This window comes from Phalacrocorax carbo, unplaced genomic scaffold, assembly GCF_963921805.1.
Source record: "Phalacrocorax carbo unplaced genomic scaffold, bPhaCar2.1 SCAFFOLD_51, whole genome shotgun sequence".
Taxonomy (NCBI): Eukaryota; Metazoa; Chordata; class Aves; order Suliformes; family Phalacrocoracidae; genus Phalacrocorax; species Phalacrocorax carbo.
The window spans coordinates 724,430-750,361 of NW_026990422.1; positions in this window are offsets into that span (position 1 = coordinate 724,430).

A 25,932-nucleotide genomic window follows, 5' to 3' on the forward strand; every position below is an offset into this window, starting at 1 on the left:
AACGGGCCGCCGCGCAAAAACCGGACTGGCTCGGGGCCGCCGCGCAAAAACCGGAGCGGATCCGGCCCGCGAAACGGGCCGCCGCGCAAAAACCGGAGCGGATCTGGGCCGTAGCGCAAAAACCGGACTGGATCCGGCCCGCGGAATGTGTGCCGCGCAAAAACCGGACCGGATCCGGCCCGCGGAACAGGCCGCCGCGCAAAAACCGGTCCGGATCGGGGCCGCCGCGCAAAAACCGGAGCGGATCCGGCCCGCGGAAAGGGCCGCCATGCAAAAACCGGAGCGACTCGGGGCCGCCGCGCAAAACCTGGAGCGGATCCAGCCCGCGGAACGGGCCGCCGCGCAAAAAACGGATCGGATCGGGGCCGCCGCGTAAAAACCGGACCGGAACCGGCCCGCAGAACGGGCCGCCGCGCAAAAACCGGACCGGATCGGGGCCGCCGCACAAAAACCGGAGCGGACGCGGACCGCGGAACGGGCCGCCGCGCAAAAACCGGTGTGGATCCGGCCCGCGGAACGGGCCGCCGCGCAAAAACCGGAGCGGATCGGGTCCGCCGCGCAAAAACCAGAGCGGATCCGGCCCGCGGAACGGGCCGCCGCGCAAAAACCGGACAGGCTCGGGGCCGCCGCGCAAAAACCGGAGCGGATCCGGCCCGCGGAACGGGCCGCCGCGCAAAAACCGGACTGGATCGGAGCCGCCGCGCAAAAACCGGAGCGGATGCGGCCCGCGGAACGGGCCGCCGCGCAAAAACCGGACCGGCTCGGGGCCGCCGCGCAAAAACCAGACCGGATCCGGCCCGCGGAACGGGCCGCCGCGCAAAAACCGGACCGGCTCGGGGCCGCCGCGCAAAAACCGGAGCGGATCCGGCCCGCGGAACGGGCCGCCGCGCAAAAACCGGAGCGGATCGGGGCCGCCGCGCAAAAACCGGACCGGATCCGGCCCGCGGAACGGGCCGCGGCGCACAAACCGGACAGGATCGGGGCCGCCGCGCAAAAACCGGACCGGATCCGGCCCGCGGAACGGGCCGCCGCGCAAAAACCGGAGCGGATCGGGGCTGCCGCGCAAAAACCGGAGCGGATCCGGCCCGCGGAACGGGCCGCCGCGCAAAAACCGGACCAGATAGGAGCCACCGCGCAAAAACCGGAGCGGATCCAGCCCGCGGAACGGGCCGCCGCGCAAAAACCGGAGCGGCTCGGGGCCGCCGCGCAAAAACCGGAGCGGATCCGGCCCGCGGAATGGGCCGCGGCGCAAAAACCGGAGCGGATCGGGGCCGCCGCGCAAAAACCGGACTGGATGCGGCCCGCGGAACGGGCCACCGCGCAAAAACCGGAGCGGATCGGAGCCACCGCGCAAAAACCGGAGCGGATCCAGCCCGCGGAACGGGCCGCCGCGCAAAAACCGGACCGGATCGGGGCCGCCGCGCAAAAACCGGACCGGATCCGGCCCGCGGAACGGGCCGCCGCGCAAAAACCGGACCGGATCGGGGCCGCCGCGCAAAAACCAGACCGGATCCGGCCCGCGGAACGGGCCCGCCGCGCAAAAACCGGAGCGGATCGTGGCCGCCGCGCAAAAACCGGACCGGATCCAGCCCGCGGAACGGGCCGCCGCGCAAAAACCGGAGCGGATCGGGGCCGCCGCGCAAAAAGCGGAGCGGATCCGGCCCGCGGAACGGGCCGCCGCGCAAAAACCGGAGCGGATCGGGCCCGCCGCGCAAAAACCGGACCGGCTCCGGCCCGCGGAACGGGCCGCCGCGCAAAAACCGGAGCGGATCGGGGCCGCCGCGCAAAAAGCGGAGCGGATCCGGCCCGCGGAACGGGCCGCCGCGCAAAAAACCGGACCGGCTCGGTGCCGCCGCGCAAAAACCGGACCGGATCCGGCCCGCGGAACGGGCCGCCACGCAAAAACCGGAGCGGATCGGGGCCGCCGCGCAAAAACCGGAGCGGATCGGGGCCGCCGCGCAAAAACCGGAGCGGATCCGGCCCGCGGAACGGGCCGCGGCGCAAAAACCGGACAGGATCGGGGCCGCCGCGCAAAAACCGGAGCGGATCCGGCCCGCGGAACGGGCCGCCGCGCAAAAACCGGACAGGCTCGGGGCCGCCGCGCAAAAACCGGACCGGATCCGGCCCGCGGAACGGGCCGCCGCGCAAAAACCGGACCGGCTCGGGGCCGCCGCGCAAAAACCGGAGCGGATCCGGCCCGCGGAACGGGCCGCGGCGCAAAAACCGGACAGGATCGGGGCCGCCGCGCAAAAACCGGAGCGGATGCGGCCCGCGGAACGGGCCGCCGCGCAAAAACCGGACAGGCTCGGGGCCGCCGCGCAAAAACGGGAGCGGATCCGGCCCGCGGAACGGGCCGCGGCGCAAAAACCGGAGCGGATCGGGGCCGCCGCGCAAAAACCGGACCGGCTCCGGCCCGCGGAACGGGCCGCCGCACAAAAACCGGACCGGATCGGGGCCGCCGCGCAAAAACCGGACCGGATCCGGCCCGCGGAACGGGCCGCCGCGCAAAAATCGGACCGGATCGGGGCCGCCGCGCAAAAACCGGACCGGATCCGGCCCGCGGAACAGGCCGCCGCGCAAAAACCGGACCGGCTCGGGGCCGCCGCGCAAAAACCGGAGCGGATCCGGCCCGCGGAACGGGCCGCCGCGCAAAAACCGGACCGGCACGGGGCAACTGCGCAAAAACCGGAGCGGATCCGGCCCGCGGAACGGGCCGCCGCGCAAAAACCGGAGCGGATCGGGGCCGCCGTGCAAAAACCGGACCGGCTCCGGGCCGCGGAACGGGCTGCCGCACAAAAACCGGACAGGATCGGAGCCACCGCGCAAAAACCGGAGCGGATCCGGCCCGCGGAACGGGCCGCCGCGCAAAAATCGGACCGGATCGGGGCCGCCGCGCAAAAACCGGACCGGATGGGGCCCGCGGAACTTCCGCTGAGCAAATATCGGACCGGAGCGGAGCCACCGCGCAAAAACCGGATCGGATCCGGCCCGCGGAACGGGCCGCCGCGCAAAAACCGGAGCGGATCGGTGCCGCCGCACAAAAACCGGAGCGGATCCGGCCCGCGGAACGGGCCGCCGCGCAAAAACCGGAGCGGATCCGGCCCGCGGAAAAGGCCTCCGGGCAAAAACCGGACCGGATAGGAGCCGCCGCGCAAAAACCGGACCGGATCCGGCCCGCGGAACGGGCCGCCACGCAAAAACCGGACAGGATCGGGGCCGCCGCGCAAAAACTGGAGCGGATCCGGCCCGCGGAACGGGCCGCCGCGCAAAAACCGGACCGGCTCGGGGCCGCCGCGCAAAAACCGGAGCGGATCCGGCCCGCGGAACGGGCCGCCGCGCAAAAACCGGACCGGCTCGGGGCCGCCGCGCAAAAACCGGACCGGATCCGGCCCGCGGAACGGGCCGCCGCGCAAAAACCGGAGCGGATCGGGGCCGCCGCGTAAAAACCGGAGCGGATCCGGCCCGCGGAACGGGCCGCGGCGCAAAAACCGGACTGGATGCGGCCCACGGAACGGGCCGCCGGGCAAAAACCGGACCGGATCGGAGCCACCGCGCAAAAACCGGAGCGGATCCGGCCCGCGGAACGGGCCGCCGCGCAAAAACCGGACAGGATCGGGGCCGCCGCGCAAAAACCGGACCGGATCCGGCCCGCGGAACGGGCCGCCGCGCAAAAATCGGACCGGATCGGGGCCGCCGCGCAAAAACCGGACCGGATGCGGCCCGCGGAACGGGCCGCCGCGCAAAAACCGGACCGGCTCGGTGCCGCCGCGCAAAAACCGGACCGAATCCGGCCCGCGGAACGGGCCGCCGCGCAAAAACCGGAGCGGATCGGGGCCGCCGCGCAAAAACCGGAGCGGATCCGGCCCGCAGAACGGGCCGCCGCGCAAAAACCGGAGCGGATCGGGGCCGCCGCGCAAAAACCGGAGCGGATCCGGCCCGCGGAACGGGCCGCCGCGCAAAAACCGGACCGGATCGGGGCCGCCGCGCAAAAACCGGACCGGATCCGGCCCGCGGAACGGGCCGCCGCGCAAAAACCGGACCGGATCGGGGCCGCCGCGCAAAAACCGGACCGGATCCGGCCCGCGGAACGGGCCGCCGCGCAAAAACCGGACCGGATCGGGGCCGCCGCGCAAAAACCGGACCGGATCCGGCCCGCGGAACGGGCCGCCGCACAAAAACCGGACCGGATCGGGGCCGCCGCGCAAAAACCGGACCGGATCCGGCCCGCGGAACGGGCCGCCGCGCAAAAACCGGACCGGATCGGGGCCGCCGCGCAAAAACCAGACCGGATCCGGCCCGCGGAACGGGCCGCCGCGCAAAAACCGGAGCGGATCGTGGCCGCCGCGCAAAAACCGGACCGGATCCAGCCCGCGGAACGGGCCGCCGCGCAAAAACCGGAGCGGATCGGGGCCGCCGCGCAAAAAGCGGAGCGGATCCGGCCCGCGGAACGGGCCGCCGCGCAAAAACCGGACCGGCTCGGTGCCGCCGCGCAAAAACCGGACCGGATCCGGCCCGCGGAACGGGCCGCCACGCAAAAACCGGAGCGGATCGGGGCCGCCGCGCAAAAACCGGAGCGGATCCGGCCCGCAGAACGGGCCGCCGCGCAAAAACCGGAGCGGATCGGGGCCGCCGCGCAAAAACCGGAGCGGATCCGGCCCGCGGAACGGGCCGCGGCGCAAAAACCGGACCGGATCGGGGCCGCCGCGCAAAAACCGGAGCGGATCCGGCCCGCGGAACGGGCCGCCGCGCAAAAACCGGACAGGCTCGGGGCCGCCGCGCAAAAACCGGACCGGATCCGGCCCGCGGAACGGGCCGCCGCGCAAAAACCGGACCGGCTCGGGGCCGCCGCGCAAAAACCGGACCGGATCCGGCCCGCGGAACGGGCCGCGGCGCAAAAACCGGACAGGATCGGGGCCGCCGCGCAAAAACCGGAGCGGATGCGGCCCGCGGAACGGGCCGCCGCGCAAAAACCGGACAGGCTCGGGGCCGCCGCGCAAAAACGGGAGCGGATCCGGCCCGCGGAACGGGCCGCGGCGCAAAAACCGGAGCGGATCGGGGCCGCCGCGCAAAAACCGGACCGGCTCCGGCCCGCGGAACGGGCCGCCGCACAAAAACCGGACCGGATCGGGGCCGCCGCGCAAAAACCGGACCGGATCCGGCCCGCGGAACGGGCCGCCGCGCAAAAATCGGACCGGATCGGGGCCGCCGCGCAAAAACCGGACCGGATCCGGCCCGCGGAACGGGCCGCCGCGCAAAAACCGGACCGGCTCGGGGCCGCCGCGCAAAAACCGGAGCGGATCCGGCCCGCGGAACGGGCCGCCGCGCAAAAACCGGACCGGCACGGGGCAACTGCGCAAAAACCGGACCGGATCCGGCCCGCGGAACGGGCCGCCGCGCAAAAACCGGAGCGGATCGGGGCCGCCGTGCAAAAACCGGACCGGCTCCGGGCCGCGGAACGGGCTGCCGCACAAAAACCGGACAGGATCGGGGCCGCCGCGCAAAAACCGGAGCGGATGCGGCCCGCGGAACGGGCCGCCGCGCAAAAATCGGACCGGATCGGGGCCGCCGCGCAAAAACCGGACCGGATGCGGCCCGCGGAACTTCCGCTGAGCAAATATCGGACCGGAGCGGAGCCACCGCGCAAAAACCGGATCGGATCCGGCCCGCGGAACGGGCCGCCGCGCAAAAACCGGAGCGGATCGGTGCCGCCGCACAAAAACCGGAGCGGATCCGGCCCGCGGAATGGGCCGCCGCGCAAAAACCGGACCGGATCCGGCCCGCGGAAAAGGCCTCCGGGCAAAAACCGGACCGGATAGGAGCCGCCGCGCAAAAACCGGACCGGATCCGGCCCGCGGAACGGGCCGCCACGCAAAAACCGGACAGGATCGGGGCCGCCGCGCAAAAACTGGAGCGGATCCGGCCCGCGGAACGGGCCGCCGCGCAAAAACCGGACCGGCTCGGGGCCGCCGCGCAAAAACCGGAGCGGATCCGGCCCGCGGAACGGGCCGCCGCGCAAAAACCGGACCGGCTCGGGGCCGCCGCGCAAAAACCGGACCGGATCCGGCCCGCGGAACGGGCCGCCGCGCAAAAACCGGAGCGGATCGGGGCCGCCGCGCAAAAACCGGAGCGGATCGGGGCCGCCGCGCAAAAACCGGAGCGGATCCGGCCCGCGGAACGGGCCGCGGCGCAAAAACCGGACAGGATCGGGGCCGCCGCGCAAAAACCGGAGCGGATCCGGCCCGCGGAACGGGCCGCCGCGCAAAAACCGGACAGGCTCGGGGCCGCCGCGCAAAAACCGGACCGGATCCGGCCCGCGGAACGGGCCGCCGCGCAAAAACCGGACCGGCTCGGGGCCGCCGCGCAAAAACCGGAGCGGATCCGGCCCGCGGAACGGGCCGCGGCGCAAAAACCGGACAGGATCGGGGCCGCCGCGCAAAAACCGGAGCGGATGCGGCCCGCGGAACGGGCCGCCGCGCAAAAACCGGACAGGCTCGGGGCCGCCGCGCAAAAACGGGAGCGGATCCGGCCCGCGGAACGGGCCGCGGCGCAAAAACCGGAGCGGATCGGGGCCGCCGCGCAAAAACCGGACCGGCTCCGGCCCGCGGAACGGGCCGCCGCACAAAAACCGGACCGGATCGGGGCCGCCGCGCAAAAACCGGACCGGATCCGGCCCGCGGAACGGGCCGCCGCGCAAAAATCGGACCGGATCGGGGCCGCCGCGCAAAAACCGGACCGGATCCGGCCCGCGGAACGGGCCGCCGCGCAAAAACCGGACCGGCTCGGGGCCGCCGCGCAAAAACCGGAGCGGATCCGGCCCGCGGAACGGGCCGCCGCGCAAAAACCGGACCGGCACGGGGCAACTGCGCAAAAACCGGAGCGGATCCGGCCCGCGGAACGGGCCGCCGCGCAAAAACCGGAGCGGATCGGGGCCGCCGTGCAAAAACCGGACCGGCTCCGGGCCGCGGAACGGGCTGCCGCACAAAAACCGGACAGGATCGGAGCCACCGCGCAAAAACCGGAGCGGATCCGGCGCGCGGAACGGGCCGCCGCGCAAAAATCGGACCGGATCGGGGCCGCCGCGCAAAAACCGGACCGGATGGGGCCCGCGGAACTTCCGCTGAGCAAATATCGGACCGGAGCGGAGCCACCGCGCAAAAACCGGATCGGATCCGGCCCGCGGAACGGGCCGCCGCGCAAAAACCGGAGCGGATCGGTGCCGCCGCACAAAAACCGGAGCGGATCCGGCCCGCGGAACGGGCCGCCGCGCAAAAACCGGAGCGGATCCGGCCCGCGGAAAAGGCCTCCGGGCAAAAACCGGACCGGATAGGAGCCGCCGCGCAAAAACCGGACCGGATCCGGCCCGCGGAACGGGCCGCCACGCAAAAACCGGACAGGATCGGGGCCGCCGCGCAAAAACTGGAGCGGATCCGGCCCGCGGAACGGGCCGCCGCGCAAAAACCGGACCGGCTCGGGGCCGCCGCGCAAAAACCGGAGCGGATCCGGCCCGCGGAACGGGCCGCCGCGCAAAAACCGGACCGGCTCGGGGCCGCCGCGCAAAAACCGGACCGGATCCGGCCCGCGGAACGGGCCGCCGCGCAAAAACCGGAGCGGATCGGGGCCGCCGCGTAAAAACCGGAGCGGATCCGGCCCGCGGAACGGGCCGCGGCGCAAAAACCGGACTGGATGCGGCCCACGGAACGGGCCGCCGGGCAAAAACCGGACCGGATCGGAGCCACCGCGCAAAAACCGGAGCGGATCCGGCCCGCGGAACGGGCCGCCGCGCAAAAACCGGACAGGATCGGGGCCGCCGCGCAAAAACCGGACCGGATCCGGCCCGCGGAACGGGCCGCCGCGCAAAAATCGGACCGGATCGGGGCCGCCGCGCAAAAACCGGACCGGATGCGGCCCGCGGAACGGGCCGCCGCGCAAAAACCGGACCGGCTCGGTGCCGCCGCGCAAAAACCGGACCGAATCCGGCCCGCGGAACGGGCCGCCGCGCAAAAACCGGAGCGGATCGGGGCCGCCGCGCAAAAACCGGAGCGGATCCGGCCCGCAGAACGGGCCGCCGCGCAAAAACCGGAGCGGATCGGGGCCGCCGCGCAAAAACCGGAGCGGATCCGGCCCGCGGAACGGGCCGCCGCGCAAAAACCGGACCGGATCGGGGCCGCCGCGCAAAAACCGGACCGGATCCGGCCCGCGGAACGGGCCGCCGCGCAAAAACCGGACCGGATCGGGGCCGCCGCGCAAAAACCGGACCGGATCCGGCCCGCGGAACGGGCCGCCGCGCAAAAACCGGACCGGATCGGGGCCGCCGCGCAAAAACCGGACCGGATCCGGCCCGCGGAACGGGCCGCCGCACAAAAACCGGACCGGATCGGGGCCGCCGCGCAAAAACCGGACCGGATCCGGCCCGCGGAACGGGCCGCCGCGCAAAAACCGGACCGGATCGGGGCCGCCGCGCAAAAACCAGACCGGATCCGGCCCGCGGAACGGGCCGCCGCGCAAAAACCGGAGCGGATCGTGGCCGCCGCGCAAAAACCGGACCGGATCCAGCCCGCGGAACGGGCCGCCGCGCAAAAACCGGAGCGGATCGGGGCCGCCGCGCAAAAAGCGGAGCGGATCCGGCCCGCGGAACGGGCCGCCGCGCAAAAACCGGACCGGCTCGGTGCCGCCGCGCAAAAACCGGACCGGATCCGGCCCGCGGAACGGGCCGCCACGCAAAAACCGGAGCGGATCGGGGCCGCCGCGCAAAAACCGGAGCGGATCCGGCCCGCAGAACGGGCCGCCGCGCAAAAACCGGAGCGGATCGGGGCCGCCGCGCAAAAACCGGAGCGGATCCGGCCCGCGGAACGGGCCGCGGCGCAAAAACCGGACCGGATCGGGGCCGCCGCGCAAAAACCGGAGCGGATCCGGCCCGCGGAACGGGCCGCCGCGCAAAAACCGGACAGGCTCGGGGCCGCCGCGCAAAAACCGGACCGGATCCGGCCCGCGGAACGGGCCGCCGCGCAAAAACCGGACCGGCTCGGGGCCGCCGCGCAAAAACCGGACCGGATCCGGCCCGCGGAACGGGCCGCGGCGCAAAAACCGGACAGGATCGGGGCCGCCGCGCAAAAACCGGAGCGGATGCGGCCCGCGGAACGGGCCGCCGCGCAAAAACCGGACAGGCTCGGGGCCGCCGCGCAAAAACGGGAGCGGATCCGGCCCGCGGAACGGGCCGCGGCGCAAAAACCGGAGCGGATCGGGGCCGCCGCGCAAAAACCGGACCGGCTCCGGCCCGCGGAACGGGCCGCCGCACAAAAACCGGACCGGATCGGGGCCGCCGCGCAAAAACCGGACCGGATCCGGCCCGCGGAACGGGCCGCCGCGCAAAAATCGGACCGGATCGGGGCCGCCGCGCAAAAACCGGACCGGATCCGGCCCGCGGAACGGGCCGCCGCGCAAAAACCGGACCGGCTCGGGGCCGCCGCGCAAAAACCGGAGCGGATCCGGCCCGCGGAACGGGCCGCCGCGCAAAAACCGGACCGGCACGGGGCAACTGCGCAAAAACCGGACCGGATCCGGCCCGCGGAACGGGCCGCCGCGCAAAAACCGGAGCGGATCGGGGCCGCCGTGCAAAAACCGGACCGGCTCCGGGCCGCGGAACGGGCTGCCGCACAAAAACCGGACAGGATCGGGGCCGCCGCGCAAAAACCGGAGCGGATGCGGCCCGCGGAACGGGCCGCCGCGCAAAAATCGGACCGGATCGGGGCCGCCGCGCAAAAACCGGACCGGATGCGGCCCGCGGAACTTCCGCTGAGCAAATATCGGACCGGAGCGGAGCCACCGCGCAAAAACCGGATCGGATCCGGCCCGCGGAACGGGCCGCCGCGCAAAAACCGGAGCGGATCGGTGCCGCCGCACAAAAACCGGAGCGGATCCGGCCCGCGGAATGGGCCGCCGCGCAAAAACCGGACCGGATCCGGCCCGCGGAAAAGGCCTCCGGGCAAAAACCGGACCGGATAGGAGCCGCCGCGCAAAAACCGGACCGGATCCGGCCCGCGGAACGGGCCGCCACGCAAAAACCGGACAGGATCGGGGCCGCCGCGCAAAAACTGGAGCGGATCCGGCCCGCGGAACGGGCCGCCGCGCAAAAACCGGACCGGCTCGGGGCCGCCGCGCAAAAACCGGAGCGGATCCGGCCCGCGGAACGGGCCGCCGCGCAAAAACCGGACCGGCTCGGGGCCGCCGCGCAAAAACCGGACCGGATCCGGCCCGCGGAACGGGCCGCCGCGCAAAAACCGGAGTGGATCGGGGCCGCCGCGTAAAAACCGGAGCGGATCCGGCCCGCGGAACGGGCCGCGGCGCAAAAACCGGACTGGATGCGGCCCACGGAACGGGCCGCCGGGCAAAAACCGGACCGGATCGGAGCCACCGCGCAAAAACCGGAGCGGATCCGGCCCGCGGAACGGGCCGCCGCGCAAAAACCGGACAGGATCGGGGCCGCCGCGCAAAAACCGGAGCGGATCCGGCCCGCGGAACAGGCCGCCGCGCAAAAATCGGACCGGATCGGGGCCGCCGCGCAAAAACCGGACCGGATGCGGCCCGCGGAACGGGCCGCCGCGCAAAAACCGGACCGGCTCGGTGCCGCCGCGCAAAAACCGGACCGAATCCGGCCCGCGGAACGGGCCGCCACGCAAAAACCGGAGCGGATCGGGGCCGCCGCGCAAAAACCGGAGCGGATCCGGCCCGCAGAACGGGCCGCCGCGCAAAAACCGGAGCGGATCGGGGCCGCCGCGCAAAAACCGGAGTGGATCCGGCCCGCGGAACGGGCCGCTGCGCAAAAACCGGAGAGGATCGGGGCCGCCGCGCAAAAACCGGAGCGGATCCGGCCCGCGGAACGGGCCGCCGCGCAAAAATCGGACCGGATCGGGGCCGCCGCGCAAAAACCGGAGCGGATCCGGCCCGCGGAAAGGGCGGCGGCACAAAAACCGGACCGGCTCGGGGCCGCCGCGCAAAAACCGGAGCGGATCCGGCCCGCGGAACGGGCCGCCGCGCAAAAACCGGACAGGCTCGGGGCCGCCGCGCAAAAACCGGAGCGGATCCGGCCCGCGGAACGGGCCGCCGCGCAAAAACCGGACCGGCTCGGGGCCGCCGCGCAAAAACCGGAGCGGATCCGGCCCGCGGAACGGGCCGCGGCGCAAAAAACCGGACAGGATCGGGGCCGCCGTGCAAAAACCGGACCGGCTCCGGGCCCGCGGAACGGGCTGCCGCACAAAAACCGGACAGGATCGGGGCCGCCGCGCAAAAACCGGAGCGGATGCGGCCCGCGGAACGGGCCGCCGCGCAAAAATCGGACCGGATCGGGGCCGCCGCGCAAAAACCGGACCGGATGCGGCCCGCGGAACTTCCGCTGAGCAAATATCGGACCGGAGCGGAGCCACCGCGCAAAAACCGGATCGGATCCGGCCCGCGGAACGGGCCGCCGCGCAAAAACCGGAGCGGATCGGTGCCGCCGCACAAAAACCGGAGCGGATCCGGCCCGCGGAATGGGCCGCCGCGCAAAAACCGGAGCGGATCCGGCCCGCGGAAAAGGCCTCCGGGCAAAAACCGGACCGGATAGGAGCCGCCGCGCAAAAACCGGACCGGATCCGGCCCGCGGAACGGGCCGCCACGCAAAAACCGGACAGGATCGGGGCCGCCGCGCAAAAACTGGAGCGGATCCGGCCCGCGGAACGGGCCGCCGCGCAAAAACCGGACCGGCTCGGGGCCGCCGCGCAAAAACCGGAGCGGATCCGGCCCGCGGAACGGGCCGCCGCGCAAAAAACCGGACCGGCTCGGGGCCGCCGCGCAAAAACCGGACCGGATCCGGCCCGCGGAACGGGCCGCCGCGCAAAAACCGGAGTGGATCGGGGCCGCCGCGTAAAAACCGGAGCGGATCCGGCCCGCGGAACGGGCCGCGGCGCAAAAACCGGACTGGATGCGGCCCACGGAACGGGCCGCCGGGCAAAAACCGGACCGGATCGGAGCCACCGCGCAAAAACCGGAGCGGATCCGGCCCGCAGAACGGGCCGCCGCGCAAAAACCGGAGCGGATCGGGGCCGCCGCGCAAAAACCGGAGCGGATCCGGCCCGCGGAACGGGCCGCTGCGCAAAAACCGGAGAGGATCGGGGCCGCCGCGCAAAAACCGGAGCGGATCCGGCCCGCGGAACGGGCCGCCGCGCAAAAATCGGACCGGATCGGGGCCGCCGCGCAAAAACCGGAGCGGATCCGGCCCGCGGAAAGGGCGGCGGCACAAAAACCGGACCGGCTCGGGGCCGCCGCGCAAAAACCGGAGCGGATCCGGCCCGCGGAACGGGCCGCCGCGCAAAAACCGGACAGGCTCGGGGCCGCCGCGCAAAAACCGGAGCGGATCAGGCCCGCGGAACGGGCCGCCGCGCAAAAACCGGACCGGCTCGGGGCCGCCGCGCAAAAACCGGAGCGGATCCGGCCCGCGGAACGGGCCGCGGCGCAAAAACCGGACAGGATCGGGGCCGCCGCGCAAAAACCGGAGCGGATCCGGCCCGCGGAAGGGGCCGCCGCGCAAAAACCGGACAGGCTCGGGGCCGCCGCGCAAAAACCGGAGCGGATCCGGCCCGCGGAACGGGCCGCGGCGCAAAAACCGGACAGGATCGGGGCCGCCGCGCAAAAAGCGGAGCGGATCCGGCCCGCGGAACGGGCCGCGGCGCAAAAATCGGACTGGATGCGGCGCACGGAACGGGCCGCCGGGCAAAAACCGGAGCGGATCGGAGCCACCGCGCAAAGACCGGACTGGATCCGGCCCGCGGAATGTGTGCCGCGCAAAAACCGGACCGGATCCGGCCCGCGGAACGGGCCGCCGCGCAAAAACCGGACCGGCTCGGGGCCGCCGCGCAAAAACCGGAGCGGATCCGGCCCGCGGAACGGGCCGCGGCGCAAAAACCGGACCGGCTCGGCGCCGCCGCGCAAAAACCGGACTGGATCCGGCCCGCGGAACGGGCCGCCGCGCAAAAACCGGAGCGACTCGGGGCCACCGCGCAAAACCTGGAGCGGATCCAGCCCGCGGAACGGGCCGCCGCGCAAAAAACGGATCGGATCGGGGCCGCCGCGTAAAAACCGGACCGGAACCGGCCCGCAGAACGGGCCGCCGCGCAAAAACCGGACCGGATCGGGGCCGCCGCGCAAAAACCGGAGCGGACGCGGCCCGCGGAACGGGCCGCCGCGCAAAAACCGGAGCGGATCCGGCCCGCGGAACGGGCCGCCGCGCAAAAACCGGACCGGATCGGGGCCGCCGCGCAAAAACCGGAGCGGATCCGGCCCGCGGAACGGTCCGCCGCGCAAAAACCGGACCGGATCGGGACCGCCGCGCAAAAACCGGATTGGATCCGGCCCGCGGAACGGGCCGCCGCGCAAAAACCGGAGCGGCTCTGGGCCGCCGCGCAAAAACCGGACCGGATCCGGCTCTCGGAACGGGCCGCCGCGCAAAAACCGGACCGGATGCGGCCCGCGGAATGGTCCGCCACGCAGAAACCGGACCGGATCGGGGCCGCCGCGCAAAAACCGGAGCGGATCCGGCCCGCAGAACGGGCCGCCGCGCAAAAACCGGAGCGGATCGGGGCGCCGCGCAAAAACGGGACCGGATCCGGCCCGCGAAACGGGCCGCCGCGCAAAAACCGGAGCGGATCTGGGCCGCCGCGCAAAAACCGGACTGGATCCGGCGCGCGGAATGTGTGCCGCGCAAAAACCGGAGCGGATCCGGCCCGCGGAACGGGCCGCCGCGCAAAAACTGGACCGGATCAGGGCCACCGCGCAAAAACCGGAGCGGATCCAGCCCGCGGAACGGGCCGCGCGCAAAAACCGGACCGGATAGGGGCCGCCGCACAAAAACCGAAGCAGATCCGGACCGCGGAACGGGCCGCCGCGCAAAAACCTGAGCGGATCCGGCCAGCGGAACGGGCCGCCGCGCAAAAACCGGACCGGATCGGGGCCGCCGCGCAAAAACCGGAGCGGATCCGGCCCGCGGAACGGTCCGCCGCGCAAAAATCGGACCGGATCGGGGCCGCCGCGCAAAAACTGGAGCGGATCCGGCCCGCGGAACAGGCCGCCGCGCAAAAACCGGAGCGGATCGGGGCCGCCGTGCAAAAACCGGACCGGATCCGGCCCGTTGAATGGGCCGCCGCGCAAAAACCGGAGCGGATAGGGGCCGCCGCGCAAAAACCGGAGCGGATCCGGCCCGCGGAACGGGCCGCCGGGCAAAAACCGGAGCGGATCGGAGCCACCGCGCAAAAACCGGAGCGAATCCGGCCCGCGGAACGGGCCGCCGCGCAAAAACCGGACCGGATCGGGGCCGCTGCGCAAAAACCGGAGCGGATCCGGCCCGCGGAATGGGCCGCCGCGCAAAAACCGGACAGGATCGGTGCCGCCGCGCAAAAACCGGACCGGATCCGGCCCGCAGAACGGGCCGCCGCGCAAAAACCGGACCAGATAGGAGCCACCGCGCAAAAACCGGAGCGGATCCGGCCCGCGGAACGGGCCGCGGCGCAAAAACCGGAGCGGATCTGGGCCGCCGCGCAATAACCGGACTGGATCCGGCCCGCGGAATGTGTGCCGCGCAAAAAACCGGAGCGGATCCGTCCCGCGGAACGGGCCGCCGCGCAAAAACCGGACCGGATCGGCGCCGCCGCGCAAAAACTGGAGCGGATCCGGCCCGCGGAACGGGCCGCCGCGCAAAAACCGGAGCGGATCGGGGCCGCCGCGCAAAAACCGGAGCAGATCCGGCCCGCGGAACGGGCCGCCGCGCAAAAATCGGACCGGATCGGGGCCGCCGCGCAAAAACCGGAGCGGATCCGGCCCGCGGAACGGGCCGCCGCGCAAAAACCGGACAGGCTCGGGGCCGCCGCGCAAAAACCGGAGCGGATCCGGCCCGCGGAACGGGCCGCCGCGCAAAAACCGGACTGGATCGGAGCCGCCGCGCAAAAACCGGAGCGGATGCGGCCCGCGGAACGGGCCGCCGCGCAAAAACCGGACCGGCTCGGGGCCGCCGCGCAAAAACCGGAGCGGATCCGGCCCGCGGAACGGGCCGCGGCGCAAAAACCGGACCGGCTCGGGGCCGCCGCGCAAAAACCGGAGCGGATCCGGCCCGCGGAACGGGCCGCCGCGCAAAAACCGGACAGGATCGGGGCCGCCGCGCAAAAACCGGAGCGGATCCGGCCCGCGGAACGGGCCGCCGCGCAAAAACCGGAGCGGATCGGGGCTGCCGCGCAAAAACCGGAGCGGATCCGGCCCGCGGAACGGGCCGCCGCGCAAAAACCGGACCAGATAGGAGCCACCGCGCAAAAACCGGAGCGGATCCAGCCCGCGGAACGGGCCGCCGCGCAAAAACCGGAGCGGCTCGGGGCCGCCGCGCAAAAACCGGAGCGGATCCGGCCCGCGGAATGGGCCGCGGCGCAAAAACCGGAGCGGATCGGGGCCGCCGCGCAAAAACCGGACTGGATGCGGCCCGCGGAACGGGCCACCGCGCATAAACCGGAGCGGATCGGAGCCACCGCGCAAAAACCGGAGCGGATCCAGCCCGCGGAACGGGCCGCCGCGCAAAAACCGGAGCGGATCGGGGCCGCCGCGCAAAAACCGGACCGGATCCGGCCCGCGGAACGGGCCGCCGCGCAAAAACCGGACCGGATCGGGGCCGCCGCGCAAAAACCAGACCGGATCCGGCCCGCGGAACGGGCCGCCGCGCAAAAACCGGAGCGGATCGTGGCCGCCGCGCAAAAACCGGACCGGATCCAGCCCGCGGAACGGGCCGCCGCGCAAAAACCGGAGCGGATCGGGGCCGCCGCGCAAAAAGCGGAGCGGATCCGGCCCGCGGAACGGGCCGCCGCGCAAAAACCGGACCGGCTCGGGGCCGCCGCGCAAAAACCGGAGCGGATCCGGCCCGCGGAACGGGCCGCCGCGCAAAAACCGGACCGGATGCGGCCCGCGGAACTTCCGCCGAGCAAATATCGGACCGGAGCGGAGCCACCGCGCAAAAACCGGATCGGATGCGGCCCACGGAACGGGCTGCCGCGCAAAAAAACGGACCGGCTCGGTGCCGCCGCGCAAAAACCGGAGCGGATCCGGCCAACGGAACGGGCCGCCGCGCAAAAACCGGACCGGATCCGGCCCGCGGAAAGGGCCTCCGGGCAAAAACCGGACCGGATCGGGGCCGCCGCGCAAAAACCGGAGCGGACGCGGACCGCGGAACGGGCCGCCGCGCAAAAACCGGAGTGGATCCGGCCCGCGGAACGGGCCGCCGCGCAAAAACCGGACCGGATCGGGGCCGCCGCGCAAAAACCGGAGCGGATCCGGCCCGCGGAACGGTCCGCCGCGCAAAAACCGGACCGGATCGGGACCGCCGCGCAAAAACCGGATTGGATCCGGCCCGCGGAACGGGCCGCCGCGCAAAAACCGGAGCGGCTCTGGGCCGCCGCGCAAAAACCGGAGCGGATCCGGCTCTCGGAACGGGCCGCCGCGCAAAAACCGGACCGGATCGGGGCCGCCGCGCAAAAACCGGAGCGGATCCGGCCCGCGGAACGGTCCGCCGCGCAAAAACCGGACCGGATCGGGGCCGCCGCGCAAAAACCGGAGCGGATCCGGCCCGCAGAACGGGCCGCCGCGCAAAAACCGGAGCGGATCGGGGCCGCCGCGCAAAAACGGGACCGGATCCGGCCCGCGAAACGGGCCGCCGCGCAAAAACCGGAGCGGATCTGGGCCGCCGCGCAAAAACCGGACTGGATCCGGCGCGCGGAATGTGTGCCGCGCAAAAACCGGAGCGGATCCGGCCCGCGGAACGGGCCGCCGCGCAAAAACTGGACCGGATCAGGGCCACCGCGCAAAAACCGGAGCGGATCCAGCCCGCGGAACGGGCCGCGCGCAAAAACCGGACCGGATCGGGGCCGCCGCACAAAAACCGGACCAGATCCGGACCGCGGAACGGGCCGCCGCGCAAAAACCTGAGCGGATCCGGCCAGCGGAACGGGCCGCCGCGCAAAAACCGGACCGGATCGGGGCCGCCGCGCAAAAACCGGAGCGGATCCGGCCCGCGGAACGGTCCGCCGCGCAAAAATCGGACCGGATCGGGGCCGCCGCGCAAAAACCGGAGCGGATCCGGCCCGCGGAACGGGCCGCCGCAAAAAAAACCGGAGCGGATCGGGGCCGCTGCGCAAAAACCGGACCGGATCCGGCCCGCTGAATGGGCCGCCGCGCAAAAACCGGAGCGGATAGGGGCCGCCGCGCAAAAACCGGAGCGGATCCGGCCCGCGGAACGGGCCGCCGGGCAAAAACCGGAGCAGATCGGAGCCACCGCGCAAAAACCGGAGCGAATCCGGCCCGCGGAACGGGCCGCCGCGCAAAAACCGGAGCGGATCGGGGCCGCTGCGCAAAAACCGGAGCGGATCCGGCCCGCGGAATGGGCCGCCGCGCAAAAACCGGACAGGATCGGGGCCGCCGCGCAAAAACCGGACCGGATCCGGCCCGCAGAACGGGCCGCCGCGCAAAAACCGGACCAGATAGGAGCCACCGCGCAAAAACCGGAGCGGATCCGGCCCGCGGAACGGGCCGCGGCGCAAAAACCGGAGCGGATCTGAGCCGCCGCGCAATAACCGGACTGGATCCGGCCCGCGGAATGTGTGCCGCGCAAAAAACGGGAGCGGATCCGTCCCGCGGAACGGGCCGCCGCGCAAAAACCGGAGCGGATCGGGGCCGCCGCGCAAAAACCGGAGCGGAACCGGCCCGCAGAACGGGCCGCCGCGCAAAAACCGGACTGGCTCGGGGCCGCCGCGCAAAAACCGGAGCGGATCCGGCCCGCGAAACGGGCCGCCGCGCAAAAACCGGACAGGCTCGGGGCCGCCGCGCAAAAACCGGACCGGATCCGGCCCGCGGAATGTGTGCCGCGCAAAAACCGGACCGGATCCGGCCCGCGGAACAGGCCGCCGCGCAAAAACCGGTCCGGATCGGGGCCGCCGCGCAAAAACCGGAGCGGATGCGGCCCGCGGAACGGGCCGCCGCGCAAAAACCGACCGGAACGGGCCGTCGCGCAAAAACCGGAGCGGATCCGGCCCGCGGAAAGGGCCGCCATGCAAAAACCGGAGCGACTCGGGGCCGCCGCGCAAAACCTGGAGCGGATCCAGCCCGCGGAACGGGCCGCCGCGCAAAAAACGGATCGGATCGGGGCCGCCGCGTAAAAACCGGACCGGAACCGGCCCGCAGAACGGGCCGCCGCGCAAAAACCGGACCGGATCGGGGCCGCCGCGCAAAAACCGGAGCGGACGCGGACCGCGGAACGGGCCGCCGCGCAAAAACCGGTGTGGATCCGGCCCGCGGAACGGGCCGCCGCGCAAAAACCGGAGCGGATCGGGTCCGCCGCGCAAAAACCGGAGCGGATCCGGCCCGCGGAACGGGCCGCCGCGCAAAAACCGGACAGGCTCGGGGCCGCCGCGCAAAAACCGGAGCGGATCCGGCCCGCGGAACGGGCCGCCGCGCAAAAACCGGACTGGATCGGAGCCGCCGCGCAAAAACCGGAGCGGATCCGGCCCGCGGAACGGGCCGCGGCGCAAAAACCGGACCGGCTCGGGGCCGCCGCGCAAAAACCGGAGCGGATCCGGCCCGCGGAACGGGCCGCCGCGCAAAAACCGGAGCGGATCGGGGCCGCCGCGCAAAAACCGGACCGGATCCGGCCCGCGGAACGGGCCGCGGCGCAAAAACCGGACAGGATCGGGGCCGCCGCGCAAAAACCGGACCGGATCCGGCCCGCGGAACGGGCCGCCGCGCAAAAACCGGAGCGGCTCGGGGCCGCCGCGCAAAAACCGGAGCGGATCCGGCCCGCGGAATGGGCCGCGGCGCAAAAACCGGAGCGGATCGGGGCCGCCGCGCAAAAACCGGACTGGATGCGGCCCGCGGAACGGGCCACCGCGCAAAAACCGGAGCGGATCGGAGCCACCGCGCAAAAACCGGAGCGGATCCAGCCCGCGGAACGGGCCGCCGCGCAAAAACCGGAGCGGATCGGGGCCGCCGCGCAAAAACCGGACCGGATCCGGCCCGCGGAACGGGCCGCCGCGCAAAAACCGGACCGGCTCGGGGCCGCCGCGCAAAAACCAGACCGGATCCGGCCCGCGGAACGGGCCGCCGCGCAAAAACCGGACCGGATCGGGGCCGCCGCGCAAAAACCGGACTGGATCCAGCCCGCGGAACGGGCCGCCGCGCAAAAACCGGAGCGGATCGGGGCCGCCGCGCAAAAAGCGGAGCGGATCCGGCCCGCGGAACGGGCCGCCGCGCAAAAACCGGACCGGATCGGGGCCGCCGCGCAAAAACCGGAGCAGATCCGGCCCGCGGAACGGGCCGCCGCGCAAAAACCGGACCGGATGCGGCCCGCGGAAAGGGCCTCCGGGCAAAAACCGGAGCGGATCGGGGCCGCCGCGCAAAAACCGGAGCGGACGCGGACTGCGGAACGGGCCGCCGCGCAAAAACCGGAGTGGATCCGGCCCGCGGAACGGGCCGCCGCGCAAAAACCGGACCGGATCGGGGCCGCCGCGCAAAAACCGGAGCGGATCCGGCCCGCGGAACGGTCCGCCGCGCAAAAACCGGACCGGATCGGGACCGCCGCGCAAAAACCGGATTGGATCCGGCCCGCGGAACGGGCCGCCGCGCAAAAACCGGAGCGGCTCTGGGCCGCCGCGCAAAAACCGGAGCGGATCCGGCTCTCGGAACGGGCCGCCGCGCAAAAACCGGACCGGATGCGGCCCGCGGAATGGTCCGCCACGCAGAAACCGGACCGGATCGGGGCCGCCGCGCAAAAACCGGAGCGGATCCGGCCCGCAGAACGGGCCGCCGCGCAAAAACCGGAGCGGATCGGGGCCGCCGCGCAAAAACGGGACCGGATCCGGCCCGCGAAACGGGCCGCCGCGCAAAAACCGGAGCGGATCTGGGCCGCCGCGCAAAAACCGGACTGGATCCGGCGCGCGGAATGTGTGCCGCGCAAAAACCGGAGCGGATCCGGCCCGCGGAACGGGCCGCCGCGCAAAAACTGGACCGGATCAGGGCCACCGCGCAAAAACCGGAGCGGATCCAGCCCGCGGAACGGGCCGCGTGCAAAAACCGGACCGGATCGGGGCCGCCGCACAAAAACCGAAGCAGATCCGGACCGCGGAACGGGCCGCCGCGCAAAATCCTGAGCGGATCCGGCCAGCGGAACGGGCCGCCGCGCAAAAACCGGACCGGATCGGGGCCGCCGCGCAAAAACCGGAGCGGATCCGGCCCGCGGAACGGTCCGCCGCGCAAAAATCGGACCGGATCGGGGCCGCCGCGCAAAAACCGGAGCGGATCCGGCCCGCGGAACAGGCCGCCGCGCAAAAACCGGAGCGGATCGGGGCCGCTGCGCAAAAACCGGACCGGATCCGGCCCGCTGAATGGGCCGCCGCGCAAAAACCGGAGCGGATAGGGGCCGCCGCGCAAAAACCGGAGCGGATCCGGCCCGCGGAACGGGCCGCCGGGCAAAAACCGGAGCGGATCGGAGCCACCGCGCAAAAACCGGAGCGAATCCGGCCCGCGGAACGGGCCGCCGCGCAAAAACCGGACCGGATCGGGGCCGCTGCGCAAAAACCGGAGCGGATCCGGCCCGCGGAATGGGCCGCCGCGCAAAAACCGGACAGGATCGGGGCCGCCGCGCAAAAACCGGACCGGATCCGGCCCGCAGAACGGGCCGCCGCGCAAAAACCGGACCAGATAGGAGCCACCGCGCAAAAACCGGAGCGGATCCGGCCCGCGGAACGGGCCGCGGCGCAAAAACCGGAGCGGATCTGGGCCACCGCGCAATAACCGGACTGCATCCGGCCCGCGGAATGTGTGCCGCGCAAAAAACGGACCGGATCCGGCCCGCGGAACAGGCCGCCGCGCAAAAACCGGTCCGGATCGGGGCCGCCGCGCAAAAACCGGAGCGGATGCGGCCCGCGGAACGGGCCGCCGCGCAAAAACCGACCGGAACGGGCCGCCGCGCAAAAACCGGAGCGGATCCGGCCCGCGGAAAGGGCCGCCATGCAAAAACCGGAGCGACTCGGGGCCGCCGCGCAAAACCTGGAGCGGATCCAGCCCGCGGAACGGGCCGCCGCGCAAAAAACGGATCGGATCGGGGCCGCCGCGTAAAAACCGGACCGGAACCGGCCCGCAGAACGGGCCGCCGCGCAAAAACCGGACCGGATCGGGGCCGCCGCGCAAAAACCGGAGCGGACGCGGACCGCGGAACGGGCCGCCGCGCAAAAACCGGTGTGGATCCGGCCCGCGGAACGGGCCGCCGCGCAAAAACCGGAGCGGCTCGGGGCCGCCGCGCAAAAACCGGACTGGATGCGGCCCGCGGAACGGGCCACCGCGCAAAAACCGGACCGGATCGGAGCCACCGCGCAAAAACCGGAGCGGATCCAGCCCGCGGAACGGGCCGCCGCGCAAAAACCGGACCGGATCGGGGCCGCCGCGCAAAAACCGGACCGGATCCGGCCCGCGGAACGGGCCGCCGCGCAAAAACCGGACCGGATCGGGGCCGCCGCGCAAAAACCAGACCGGATCCGGCCCGCGGAACGGGCCGCCGCGCAAAAACCGGAGCGGATCGTGGCCGCCGCGCAAAAACCGGACCGGATCCAGCCCGCGGAACGGGCCGCCGCGCAAAAACCGGAGCGGATCGGGGCCGCCGCGCAAAAACCGGAGCGGATCCGGCCCGCGGAACGGGCCACCACGCAAAAACCGGACCGGCTCGGGGCCGCCGCGCAAAAACCGGAGCGGATCCGGCCCGCGGAACGGGCCGCCGCGCAAAAACCGGACCGGATCCGGCCCGCGGAACTTCCGCCGAGCAAATATCGGACCGGAGCGGAGCCACCGCGCAAAAACCGGATCGGATGCGGCCCACGGAACGGGCCGCCGCGCAAAAACCGGACCGGCTCGGTGCCGCCGCGCAAAAACCGGAGCGGATCCGGCCCGCGGAACGGGCCGCCGCGCAAAAACCGGACCGGATCCGGCCCGCGGAAAGGGCCTCCGGGCAAAAACCGGACAGGATCGGAGCCGCCGCGCAAAAACCGGACCGGATCCGGCCCGCGGAAGGGGCCGCCGCGCAAAAACCGGACAGGATCGGGGCCGCCGCGCAAAAAATGGAGCGGATCCGGCCCGCGGAACGGGCCGCTGCGCAAAAACCGGACCGGCTCGGGGCCGCCGCGCAAAAACCGGACCGGCTCCGGCCCGCGGAACGGGCTGCCGCACAAAAACCGGAGCGGATCGGGGCCGCCGCGCAAAAACCGGAGCGGATCCGGCCCGCGGAACGGGCCGCCGCGCAAAAACCGGAGCGGATCGGGGCCGCCGCGCAAAAACCGGAGCGGATCCGGCCCGCGGAACGGGCCGCCGCGCAAAAACCGGACAGGATCGGGGCCGCCGCGCAAAAACTGGAGCGGATCCGGCCCGCGGAACGGGCCGCGGCGCAAAAACCGGACTGGATGCGGCCCACGGAACTGGCCGCCGGGCAAAAACCGGACCGGATCGGAGCCACCGCGCAAAAACCGGAGCGGATCCGGCCCGCGGAACGGGCCGCCGCGCAAAAACCGGAGTGGATCGGGGCCGCCGCGCAAAAACCGGATCGGATCCGGCCCGCGGAAAGGGCGGCGGCACAAAAACCGGACCGGCTCGGGGCCGCCGCGCAAAAACCGGAGCGGATCGGGGCCGCCGCGCAAAAACCGGAGCGGATCCGGCCCGCGGAACGGGCCGCCGCGCAAAAACCGGACTGGATGCGGCCCACGGAACGGGCCGCCGGGCAAAAACCGGACCGGATCGGAGCCACCGCGCAAAGACCGGAGCGGATCCGGCCCGCGGAACGGGCCGCCGCGCAAAAACCGGAGTGGATCGGGGCCGCCGCGCAAAAACCGGAGCGGATCCGGCCCGCGGAATGGGCCGCCGCGCAAAAACCGGAGCGGATCGGGGCCGCCGCGCAAAAACCGGAGCGGATCGGGGCCGCCGCGCAAAAACCGGACTGGATCCAGCCCGCGGAACGGGCCGCCGCGCAAAAATCGGACCGGATCGGGGCCGCCGCGCAAAAACCGGAGCGGATCCGGCCCGCGGAACGGGCCGCCGCGCAAAAACCGGACCGGATCGGGGCCGCCGCGCAAAAACCGGACCGGATCCGGCCCGCGGAACGGGCCGCCGCGCAAAAACCGGAGCGGATCGGGGCCGCCGCGCAAAAACCGGAGCGGATCCGGCCCGCGGAACGGGCCGCCGCGCAAAAACCGGAGCGGATCGGGGCCGCCGCGCAAAAAGCGGAGCGGATCCGGCCCGCGGAACGTGCCGCCGCGCAAAAACCGGACCGGCTCGGCGCCGCCGCGCAAAAACCGGAGCGGATCCGGCCCGCGGAACGGGCCGCCGCGCAAAAACCGGACCGGCTCGGGGCCGCCGCGCAAAAACCGGAGCGGATCCGGCCCGCGGAACGGGCCGCCGCGCAAAAACCGGACTGGATGCGGCCCACGGAACGGGCCGCCGGGCAAAAACCGGACCGGATCGGGGCCGCCGCGCAAAAACCGGAGCGGATCCGGCCCGCGGAACGGGCCGCCGCGCAAAAACCGGACCGGATCGGGGCCGCCGCGCAAAAACCGGAGCGGATCCGGCCCGCAGAACGGGCTGCCGCACAAAAACCGTACGGGATCGGGGCCGCCGCGCAAAAACCGGACCGGATCCGGCCCGCGGAACGGGCCGCCGCACAAAAACCTGAGCGGATCGGGGCCGCCGCGCAAAAACCGGAGCGGATCCGGCCCGCGGAACGGGCCGCCGCGCAAAAACCGGACCGGCTCGGGGCCGCCGCGCAAAAAGCGGAGCGGATCCGGCCCGCGGAACGGGCCGTCGCGCAAAAACCGGAGCGGATCTGGGCCGCCGCGCAAAAACCGGACTGGATCCGGCCCGCGGAATGTGTGCCGCGCAAAAACCGGACCGGATCCGGCCCGCGGAACGGGCCGCCGCGCAAAAACCGGTCCGGATCGGGGCCGCCGCGCAAAAACCGGAGCGGATGCGGCCCGCGGAACGGGCTGCCGCGCAAAAACCGACCGGAACGGGCCGCCGCGCAAAAACCGGAGCGGATCCGGCCCGCGGAACGGGCCGCCGCGCAAAAACCGGAGCGACTCGGGGCCGCCGCGCAAAAACCTGGAGCGGATCCAGCCCGCGGAACGGGCCGCCGCGCAAAAAACGGATCGGATCGGGGCCGCCGCGTAAAAACCGGACCGGAACCGGCCCGCAGAACGGGCCGCCGCGCAAAAACCGGACCGGATCGGGGCCGCCGCGCAAAAACCGGAGCGGACGCGGACCGCGGAACGGGCCGCCGCGCAAAAACCGGAGTGGATCCGGCCCGCGGAACGGGCCGCCGCGCAAAAACCGGAGCGGATCGGGTCCGCCGCGCAAAAACCGGAGCGGATCCGGCCCGCGGAACGGGCCGCCGCGCAAAAACCGGAGTGGATCCGGCCCGCGGAACGGGCCGCCGCGCAAAAACCGGAGCGGATCGGGTCCGCCGCGCAAAAACCGGAGCGGATCCGGCCCGCGGAACGGGCCGCCGCGCAAAAACCGGACCGGATCGGGGCCGCCGCGCAAAAACCGGAGCGGATCCGGCCCGCGGAACGGGCCGCCGCGCAAAAACCGGACAGGATCGGGGCCGCCGCGCAAAAACCGGAGCGGATCCGGCCCGCGGAACGGTCCGCCGCGCAAAAAACCGGACCGGATCGGGGCCGCCGCGCAAAAACCGGATTGGATCCGGCCCGCGGAACGGGCCGCCGCGCAAAAACCGGAGCGGCTCTGGGCCGCCGCGCAAAAACCGGAGCGGATCCGGCTCGCGCAACGGGCCGCCGCGCAAAAACCGGACCGGATGCGGCCCGCGGAATGGTCCGCCACGCAGAAACCGGACCGGATCGGGGCCGCCGCGCAAAAACCGGAGCGGATCCGGCCCGCAGAACGGGCCGCCGCGCAAAAACCGGAGCGGATCGGGGCCGCCGCGCAAAAACGGGACCGGATCCGGCCCGCGAAACGCGCCGCCGCGCAAAAACCGGAGCGGATCTGGGCCGCCGCGCAAAAACCGGACTGGATCCGGCGCGCGGAATGTGTGCCGCGCAAAAACCGGAGCGGATCCGGCCCGCGGAACGGGCCGCCGCGCAAAAACTGGACCGGATCAGGGCCACCGCGCAAAAACCGGAGCGGATCCAGCCCGCGGAACGGGCCGCGCGCAAAAACCGGACCGGATCGGGGCCGCCGCACAAAAACCGAAGCAGATCCGGCCCGCGGAACGGGCCGCCGCGCAAAAACCTGAGCGGATCCGGCCAGCGGAACGGGCCGCCGCGCAAAAACCGGACCGGATCGGGGCCACTGCGCAAAAACCGGAGCGGATCCGGCCCGCGGAACGGGCCGCCGCGCAAAAACCGGACCGGATCGGGGCCGCCGCGCAAAAACCGGAGCGGATCCGGCCCGCGGAACGGGCCGCCGCGCAAAAACCGGAGCGGATCGGGGCCGCTGCGCAAAAACCGGACCGGATCCGGCCCGCTGAATGGGCCGCCGCGCAAAAACCGGAGCGGATAGGGGCCGCCGCGCAAAAACCGGAGCGGATCCGGCCCGCGGAACAGGCCGCCGGGCAAAAACCGGAGCGGATCGGAGCCACCGCGCAAAAACCGGAGCGGATCCGGCCCGCGGAACGGGCCGCCGCGCAAAAACCGGACCGGATCGGGGCCGCTGCGCAAAAACCGGAGCGGATCCGGCCCGCGGAATGGGCCGCCGCGCAAAAACCGGACAGGATCGGGGCCGCCGCGCAAAAACCGGACCGGGTCCGGCCCGCAGAACGGGCCGCCGCGCAAAAACCGGACCGGATAGGAGCCACCGCGCAAAAACCGGAGCGGATCCGGCCCGCGGAACGGG